General features: G+C 38.4%; 1 pseudogene across 1 annotated transcript; it reads left to right on the forward strand.

Moving 5' to 3' along the window:
• Positions 1 to 2,210: 2,210 nt before the first annotated feature.
• Positions 2,211 to 8,717, forward strand: LOC308699092 (E3 ubiquitin-protein ligase TRIM35-like; annotated as a pseudogene). Its single transcript has 6 exons — positions 2,211 to 2,609; positions 2,720 to 2,815; positions 3,592 to 3,822; positions 3,949 to 3,971; positions 4,044 to 4,162; positions 8,217 to 8,717. The product of its transcript is annotated as an E3 ubiquitin-protein ligase TRIM35-like (transcript).
• Positions 8,718 to 10,441: the final 1,724 nt, after the last annotated feature.

A 10,441-nucleotide genomic window follows, 5' to 3' on the forward strand; every position in this document is an offset into this window, starting at 1 on the left:
AATCTTGCTTGTTGCTCACACACATATTATGTTGAAATAACAATATGTTGTAGTAACATTATTAATCTTTAAGAATATTTGATTGAATGCTGAATGTTGTGTTTGTTCAATTTAATAAAATTAAAACTTTAATTGTGATAATTAAAATAACTGAATATTTAATATTGAGTGGGCAATTTTTGCTCATTTATTAATAGTATTTATATAATATATATAACTGCGCAGCTCCCCCCTGTAGCTTAAATGATCTAGCACAGCAGCACCTGCGTTAAAAAATATTTTGGCGCCGCCCCTGGTAATAACGGCCCACATATGGTCGGGTTTAAATCGGGCTCGGGCTCATAATTACAGTGAATGTGTCGGGCCGGGCCGGGCTCGGACACAACGTGCTCGGGCTCGGGTAGGGTCGGGCTTGATTTGTTGGGCCCGATCTAAGCTCTACAAGCAAGTACTGCCTCCAGACTCTTAAACTGAACTGGTGTATTTGATACTGATTTAATAACCTAGGAAACGATAAAAGGGTTAAACTAATGATTGATGGTTCATTCAGGTTGTGTTTTATAAGTGCATAGAAACTTGGGACTACATCATCTCACTCTTAAACTCACTCTTAAAACTTAATCTTTCCTTACTCTCTTTCTTTCTGCAACGCGTATGAATGTGTGTGTCTGTGTTAGATATTAGTTGTATGTGTTAGAATAATCAATAAAGTCTTGTTTGTATTTTAAAGAGAAATATTACTTGTGTTACTGTGCTTACAAATTTAATGTCTTAAACTTCTGATCTAAGTTACCTTGCTAACTATATAGTGTTTCACTATAGTTCGGATATTTATATCCGTTGCAGAGTTGATAATTGCAGCCAGTTCAAATGAACCGCGAACGAGTCATTTGCTCGGTTGTAATAAGTGACTCTTTTGAATTCCCTATAAATTAATTAATAATTCCTTTGAGCTAAATTGTAATCACTAAAAATTACAAATATCTTACAGCGCGCACATAACAGAGAAGTTTCTTCTGCTCACCAAGGCTGCATTTATTTGATTAAAAATACAAACAAAAACAGTAATATTGTAAAATATTATTCCAATTTAAAACAGCTGCTTTCTATTTTAATATATTTTAAACTGTTATTTATTCCTGTGATCAAAGCTGAGTTTTCAGCATCATTACTCCAGTCGTCACTGTCACATGATCCTTCAGAAATTATTCTAATATGATGATTGATACTCAAGAAACATTCATTATTATTTTAAATATCGAAAATAGTTGTGTACAGTCTTTGATGAATAGAAAGTTCAAAAGAACAGCATTTATCTGAAATCTAAAGCTTTTGTAACGTTAAACACTACCGCTCAAAAGTTTTGGGTTAGTAATAATTAAAATTTTATTTTTTGGGGAAATAAATAAAATAAATCAGTACTTTTATTTATGAAGGATGAGTTAAACTGATCAACAGTTATTGAGACATTTATAATGTTAAAAATATATATATTTGAAATATATGCTGTTCTTTTGAACTTTACATTCATCAAAGCATTTTGAAAAAAAAAAAATCTGTACACAACTGTTTTCAACATTGAAAATAATAATGAATATTTATTGAGCATCAATCATCATATTAGTATGATTTCTGAAGGATCATGTGACACTGAAGACTGGAGTAATGATGCTGAAAACTCAACTTTGATCACAGAAATGAATTACTATGTAAAATATTTAAAAAATGAAAACAGCTGTTTTAAATTGGAATAATATTTCACAATATTACTGTTTTTGTTTGTATTTTTAATCAATAAATGCAGCCTTGGTGAGCAGAAGAGACTTCTCCTAAAAACATTAAAAATCTTACTGACCCCAAACTTTTGAACAATAATAAATATATATATATATATATATATATATATATATATATATATATATATATATATATATATATATATATATGTATGTGTGTGTATGTATGTATGTATATATATATATATATGTATATATATATATATATATATATATATATATAAATATAGCTGCGAGCAGCGATGGAGGGCCAAAGCCGGCGGTACCGCCACCCCGGTGCCTTTAGGTAACTAAAGGCACCGGGGTTGCGGTGCCACCGGCTTGGGCCCGTAATCGCTGCTCGCAGCTATATTTATATATATATATATATTTTGTTGTTGAAACCATCATTCAGAAAGTGAAAGTAAAACAGTGAAAATGGCATCACTATCTGAAGATGATTTTTCTTGCCCTGTGTGTCATGAAATCTTCAAATCTCCTGTTCTTCTGTCATGCAGTCACAGTGTCTGTAAAGAGTGTCTTCTACAGTTCTGGAGAACCAAGGAAACTCAGGAGTGTCCTGTCTGCAGGAGAAGATCCTCAAAAGATCCTCCTCCACTTAATCTTGCCTTACAAAACGTGTGTGAGTCGTTCCTGAAGGAGAGAAATGAGAGGTGTTCATCTGGGTCTGAAGAGGTTTGCAGTTTACACAGTGAGAAACTCAAACTCTTCTGTCTGGAGGACAAACAGCCTGCGTGTGTAGTGTGCTTTACTTCACAGACACATGATAATCACAAATTCAGACCAATAAGTGAAGTGGTTTCATCATATAAGGTAAGACGGATTTACATACGAGGATAAACATGTTTAAGCTCATTTTATGCATTACATATATGAACATATTATAGAATATAGTTTTAGTAGATTTTAATTTTTAATTCCAGGAGGAGCTCAATACAGCACTGATTTCCTTACAAGAGAAACTTAAAGTCAATAAAAACATTAAAGGAAAATTTGAGAAAACTGTTCAATACATCTAGGTGAGGATTGATTCTGACATATTCACACATTTTATTAGAACAGCTGAATTTATTTGTCTGACAAACACAAATGTTGGATGGACAATTCAAATGATGTATTTATTTATATAATATAGTATGTATACAATAATTATTATGTACCCAATATTATGTAATATTATGATGTAACAATAATTAGAATGTACCCTCCAATAATTAGAATGTAAGGCCTTAATAAACACTGAGTGAGCTATTTTTTCACATAAAATATCAACATAAAATATCTGTATTACTGTCAGGTCCATATCTCACAATAAGCAAGCAGACTGATTTACCAAATAATCCACAGTGAAATGTACCAAACAAACAAATAATGCTCAACTGAGACACTCACATAAATAACAACTAACATTCCTAACATTAGGATCCTTTGGAATGTAATGTTATTTTTAGTCCAGTGATCCTGTATCGCTCTTCTACAAGTACTTAAATTTCAGAAGATCAAGGAAATTTTTATTTCTCAATTCATGACCCCTTTAAAAATAGTCAGACATGGTTGCAAGCAACAATGTTTATTTTTAATTCAAAATATTTGATTGACTGAAAGTTCAGTTGTTATGTGATTTATATTATTTATTATAATATTTAATTTTTATATTTAGTATTACAATATTTATAGTTTTCCATTTCATTTAAGTTGTAGTTAACTAACCCACATTTACCCACTCTGCTCTTCATGCTACTATAGAATACGTAGCATCTTTGAGATGACTGAAGTGAATGTGATTTGATTTCAGTCTCAAGCTGAACACACAGAGCGTCAGATTAAACAGCAGTTTGAGAAGCTTCATCAGTTTCTCAGAGATGAAGAAGAAGCTACAGTCACTGCACTGAGGGAGGAAGAGGAACAGAAGAAGCAGATGATGAAGGAGAAGCTGGAAGAGATAAACACACACATCTCAACTCTTTCACACACAATCAAAGACATGGAGGAGATGATGAAAGCCAATGATGTTTGCTTTCTGAAGGTCTGATTTCAGATCATTGATTGATTGATTGATTGATTGATTGATTGATTGATTGATTGATTGATTGATTGATTGATTGATTGATTGATCGAGTTCTTGATGATAAATGCTGTGTTTGTTCTGCAGAAATTTCCAGTCTCAATGGAAAGGTGAGTGATCTGCTGGTCTCTCTGGTTCTGATCCAAAGCCACTGCAGTTCTGACTCCTGAATGTTCTTCCAGAGTCCAGAGCTCACAGCCGGATCCACAGATGGCTTCTGGAGCTTTGATTCATGTGCCACAATACTTGGGCAACCTGCCGTTCAGAGTCTGGAAGAAGATGCAGGACATTGTCCAAACCAGTGAGTCTGGAAGATTTGTGCTGTTACATACACACTGTAAAATGATGCCCCTGCAGCTAACGTTAAAATGTCCAGTTCTCTTAACATTAGTTTTAGCCTTTTTTTAAGGTTAGTGTGATGTTCCTGAATCATTCTTTCTATTTTTATTAACAACTCAATATTATAAGAACATAAAAATCCATCTCATCTCTGGGTCAGAAGCATGCTTTGCGGTTACTTCCACCCCGAATGAGGCACCGGTACTGCAGTTTTATCCCGTTCTGAGGAGCTGAATGTTGTAGTTATCAAAACAGACTCGCCACTTCATGTAAAGCAAACAGCCTTTTGAATCGTGTCCCTCTCTGCCCTCACTACATTATGAGCGGGTATACACGCGGTTAAAGTGTTTGTTTTGGGGCGGTGCATGCACATCAGTGTGGGCTGACATGTGGGCTGACATTCATAAAAATGAAATTAATGAATTTAATTTTTTCGGTGCCCTCAGGGGGCAGGTCTGCCAACCCCTGCCTTCATGCCGGGGCGCAGAGGGTCCCAGCGAGTTTTTACCCGAGGGTTGCTCACTCCCTTCGAGGATGGCTCTAGAGCAGTCAGGCCAGTTGTTCCCTGCCGGTGCGCCGCTTCAGGGCACTGTGCCTGCTGTTTGAAATACACCAGAGGCCAGTCTCGAGAAGCTGGTATCCTTAGTAGATCTTCTGGCAGATTGGAAACTTCTACCAAATATATCTCGCTGGGTCCTGCAGGCGGGGTCCTACCCACAGTGGTTGCCCCAAGCTCTTCTGCAAAAGGAGGCTATAGAACGGGTTCCTCCGCCCAGCAGGGAGTCCGGGTTTTACAGCCGGTACTTCATGGTCCTAAGAAAGGATGGGGTGGTTTCGTCCGATTTTAGATCTGCGCTGTAAGGAAGCTCAATAAAAAAATCAAGATGCTTACTGTTAAGCAAGTCGTGTCACAAATCAGGTCCGAGGACTGATTTGTCATGTTTTATATCTAAAGGATGCATACTTCTACATATCCATCCTTCTAACACACAGGAAGTTCCTGAGGTTCTCTTTCGGAGGCGAATCGTACCAATATTGTGTTCTTCCTTTTGTAGGACAGCCACTGTAAAGCAGTTCCAAAAACTGTTAGGTCTGATGACAGCAGCGTCCAACGTTATACCTTGCGGCCTGTTGTACATGAGACCATAGCAGTGGTGGCTCAGGACCAAAGGGTTCTCCCCTAGGGGAAACCCACTCCACATGATCAAGGTTACGTGGCGATGCCTTTGTGCCTTAGTTATGTGGAAAGAACCTTGGGTCCTGTCCCAAGGGCTCCCAGACGACGGATGCCTCCCTCACGGGTTAAGGGGCGATCATGGGTGCTCGCCCAGCCCAAGGTCTGTGGCAGGACCATCATCTCTCGTGGTATATCAACTGTCTAGAAATGTGGGCGGTGTTCCAGGCTCTGAAACACTTCCTCCCAGACCTGGGGGGCCATCATGTGCTTGTTCGGTCAGACCACACATCGGTGGTCTCCTATATAAACCATCAGGGGGGGCTGCGATCTCGTCCCTTATACAAGCTGGCTCACAAGATCCTCCTGTGGGCCCAGGGGAAGCTACTTCCAGGGTACTTAAATCAGGGGGTAGACATCCTGTCGAGGCAGGGGCCAAGGCCCGGGGAATGGAGACTCCACTCCGAGGCCGACCTGTTAGCATCCCAAGAGACCACACATTGTCCACTGTGGTTCTTACTCAGCCATCCAGCCCCTCTGGGGTTGGACGCTATGGTGCAGATGTGGCCGAGGTCATGTCTGTACGCATTTCCCCTGATTGCTCTACTCCCAGGAGTTCTGGAAATGGTTCGCCAGGATGGGGTCAGTCAACAGCTAGTAGCCCCGTTCTGGCCGGCCCGAGTATGGTTTGCGGACTTAGTGTTTCTCCTTAACAGCTCTCCTCTGGAGATTCCGATCAGGAGGGACCTACTCTCTCAGGCAAGTGGGTCGATCCTTCACCCCCGCCCAGAACTGTGGAAAGGCCTCTAAGGGTGCCCAGCTCATAAGTTCTGGTCTCTCAAACGAGGTTGTTGAGACCATTCTCCACTCCAGAGCTCAATCCACAAGGAAATTGTATGCCTTGAAGTGGAGACTTTTCACTTCCTGGTGTGGAGAGCACCAACTGTACCCGGTTAACTGCCCAGTGGGTGCAGTGCTGGTGTTCCTGCAGGAGCGCTTCTCCACAGGGTTATCCCCCTCCACACTGAAGGTGTATGTGGCGGCACTAGCTGCTTACCACATCCCTTTGAGTGGAGTATCTTTGGGCAGACACCCATTAATAACTTGTTTCCTTTGTAGGACTTTGAGGCTGAGGCCAGCAGTCCGCATGAGGGTGCCGACATGGGACTTGGCTGTTGTACAAGAAGGCCTCTCCCTAGCTCCATTCGAGCCCATTGAGGAAGTTTCTGAGAATATCTCTAAAGACTGTCTTTCTCCTCGCTATTTCGTCTCTCAAGAGAATTGGAGACATTCAAGCACTTTCGGTATCTCCCTCATGCATGGAATTTGCTCCTGGTATGGTAAAGCGTTTTCTTCACCCTAAGACAAGGTTATGTTCCTAAGGTTCCTACTAATACTGTAAGACCTAGAGTACTGCAGGCCTTCTGTCCTCCTTCAGACGTCAGACATAGAGACACTTTATCTGCTCTGCCCAATTAGGGCCTTAGATGCTTACGTCCACAGAAATGTGGAGAAAGTCTGAACACTGTTTGTTTGCTTTGCCACAAAGTGGTGCCATCTAAGCAGAAGATGAGCAAGAGGGTGGTCGAGGCCATCTCATTTGCTTATGAGTCGGCCAGTCAGCCTTCACCTTTGGCTGTAGGAGTCTTCACTTCACTAGGAGTATGGCTGCTTCCAAAGCATTACTGTAAGGAGTTTCCCTCCAAGATGTTTATGATGCGGCAGGCAAGTCCTCACCGCATACATTCGTGAGTCTTCACTAGCTGGACCTCGGCTCCAATCACGTAGAGGCGTTCCCACGTCGCTTCGACGCAGCGTCGCATTCCCTCTTCAGGGAACTAGGGTTACATACATAACCGAGATGTTTTCTGAACACACTGTTAAAGTGCCAGAGAAAATAACTAACAAGAATCAAGAACCCAACCACAGGAAACACTGATCAGCACAATGGTGTGCACAAATGTTTGTTCCTATTTCCTTCAGTGTCGTCACTAATGCTCAATCATCACTTAATTGTCTAATAAACTCCAACACTGCTTCAGTTTAACTCTTTAGTGTGGACACATATGAACACTGAGCAGTGTTTATGAAACAGGGGATTTTGCTGTGTAGCATCCAATCTCCAGCATTTTTTTTAGCCAGAAAGTTAGTGATCCTTAATATTTTAAGAATGTCATTTAAAGAATGTTGTTCAAATAAAGTTTTCTGCCAACATCATGAGAACATTCATCAAATACTAATGATGATATATGATGATTACATGAACATTGTTTTGAAACATTCTATTAACATTACTAGAGGAACGTTCGTTCATAACTTTTAGAGAATTTTGCCAGAACGTTAGCCAAAGTTATGAGAACATTCCCTATTAGCTGGGGCATGGGGGAAGATTGACAGATTTTAACATTATGTGTTACTAACCAGATGAGCTACTACACCGAGATAAGCCGTAAATAAGAGAAGAACATGATATTTACAGTTACAGTGATAGAGCAAGTCTCCACAGTTCAGTTTGTTTGATTATTTCTATCAGTGTCAGTTTTTGTTGACATGGGATGCTAATCTAAAATTTCTCAAGCAGACATTTACTATAACAACACTGACAGTGATCTGAGGAAAATGTTTGATCAATAGGATGAGTGTACATAAACAATAATCTGTGAACGGATCAAGGTCATGGGTTTGATTCCCAGGTAAAGCAAGAACTGATAAGAATGTAAATGTGTACCTTGAAATGCAATGTAAGTCGCTTTGGATAAAAGCGTCTGCCAAATGCATAAATGTAAATGTAAATGTTATATGAACATCGAAATAAAAGCAGCTGTTGGTTGTGTTTTATCAGCTCCTGTGATTCTGGATCTAAACACGGCTCATCTATGTCTCGTCCTGTCTGATGATCTGACCAGTGTGAGAAACAGCGGGAAAAGCAATCAATCACTTCCTGATAATCCAGAGCGATTTGGTAATCATTCCTGTGTTCTGGGTTCCGAGGGTTTTAACTCAGGAACACACCGCTGGGATGTGGAGGTTAAAGAGAGTAAATGGTGGAGTCTTGGAGTAACTACAGCATCAAATAAAAGGAAGGGAGGTGTTTTCTTTAACACTGATGTCTGGAGTGTGCGGTATGATCCATACGGACCACGTGAATGGTCTGGTTTTCATATTAAACAAAAGCTTAAAAGGGTGAGAGTTGATCTGGACTATGACAGGGGAACAGTGTCATTCTCTGATCCTGTAACTAATACACATCTACACACATTCACAACCACCTTCACTGACACATCCAGTCTTCTGGTGTAGTAATTATTCCTCTCTGAGGATCTTACCATTCAATAGTTTGTAAACGTTACACCAAAGGTCTGTATTGAGCTGCTTTCACTGGCGGTGAGGAAAGGGGCATCTTTTACAGTCAAAATTTTAAAATGAAATAGAAAGGCTAAACTTTAATAAATCTGCACTGATCAGCTTTACTTGCCGAGTTTAGTCTGGTTATCCCAGAACACATGCTATGGTTTAAGGTTGAGACACTGTGATCAAAAACAGTTATATATCAATTATGACCATGCCTGTGAATTCGACATTTGACTCAATAACTTTATAATTCATCAAAAGAAAGACTATATGTATAACTGCAGAGTTTGAGGTCTTTCCTTATTATCTGGAGTGGAGTTTAGGTGTGACATCAGTCAGTTAGCTAAAAATGTATTCATTTAAACAATGTAATAATTTAACGGATAAACAATGAGCTCATTGAAGTAATGAAGTAATACTTGTTTGTTAACAAATGATTATGACATTTAGAAAATATAGCATTGGTGCATGTTGATTCAGAGTTTATAGTTAATAAAGGTATAGAGAGAATTGAACATTTAAGCTCAAATGTAGTCATTTTATAGCTTTATCTATTGATTCTAAAGCGCATTTTTATTACCTTTATATATGTTTTCATTTAAACTGTGCATAATAATAACTGATAAACTAAAATTGTACATGTGATCGATTAGGGCCTAATTTAAGGGTAGGCCTATAATAATTACACAAATAATATCTAAATCATAGAAAATTATTATTCTAAATAAGCATTACTAAAAGACAGATGATTTTGTCTTTAAAAAATGATTTGCTGTGTCGTGACCTTTAATTTGGAGACGTGTCACTTTACTCACAGATGATTGGTCCAAGTTCGGTTTTACCTCTTACCTGGAACATAACCTGCCCTGGACCAGGTTAGCCAGGAAGCGTAAGTTACTATGGCGATGAACACTGCTAAAAGCCATCTGCTAAAAGTTGCACATACCTGGCTAGCCACCTAAACCGGCTTCATGGTATAGGCCCTTGGTGAGGATACAATGATCAACACAAAACTTTCCATCTGGAAAGTGCTTTACATAAATTAATAATAAAAAAAAAATATATGCAGAAAAATGTTCAGAAACATGGTACTATTTTTGTTGATGTTTATGGTCAGCTATATTATTTTTACCCATTAGGTCTCATTCACAGATGAATTGTATCTTGAACTTTTAACTGCACTTTGTCAACTAAACTGCTGTTGTCAACTAAAGCAAACACTGATCACCACCATGGTTCAAATGAAACACTTTCAATAAAACATCAACATCTAAACCTCAATAAGAACTTTTCCAGACATTTGACAGAAATAAAGTCAAACTGTTTAGTAAGTGAAGATTTAATTGACAATTTAATCGATTTGATTTGCCGTTGATATGTTTGTCTTACATCAGATGCTTATTATTTATATTAGAAATGAAAAAAAAGGGAATAAAAAGTTGTAAATCATTCATTAAAAAGAAAATACAAAAGGGGCAAGATGATGTAAGATAAACTGATTTACTGAAAAAAAGCAAATGTTTTGGTCACGTGACTGTAAATGATTTATTTTCAAATGTTTCTATTGAAATAAAAGAATTATTTATTTGGTTGAACTATAAAAGCCAAATTAGGTTAAATTAATATAAACTTTGGTATAGAAAACTTAAAGTCCTCTTTATACTTTCATAAAGTTATTCCAATATCATTTGTATGTTCAAGTAACTATGTCAAGTT

This window comes from Scardinius erythrophthalmus (assembly GCF_964197995.2).
Source record: "Scardinius erythrophthalmus genome assembly, chromosome: 12".
Classification (NCBI taxonomy): Eukaryota; Metazoa; Chordata; class Actinopteri; order Cypriniformes; family Leuciscidae; genus Scardinius; species Scardinius erythrophthalmus.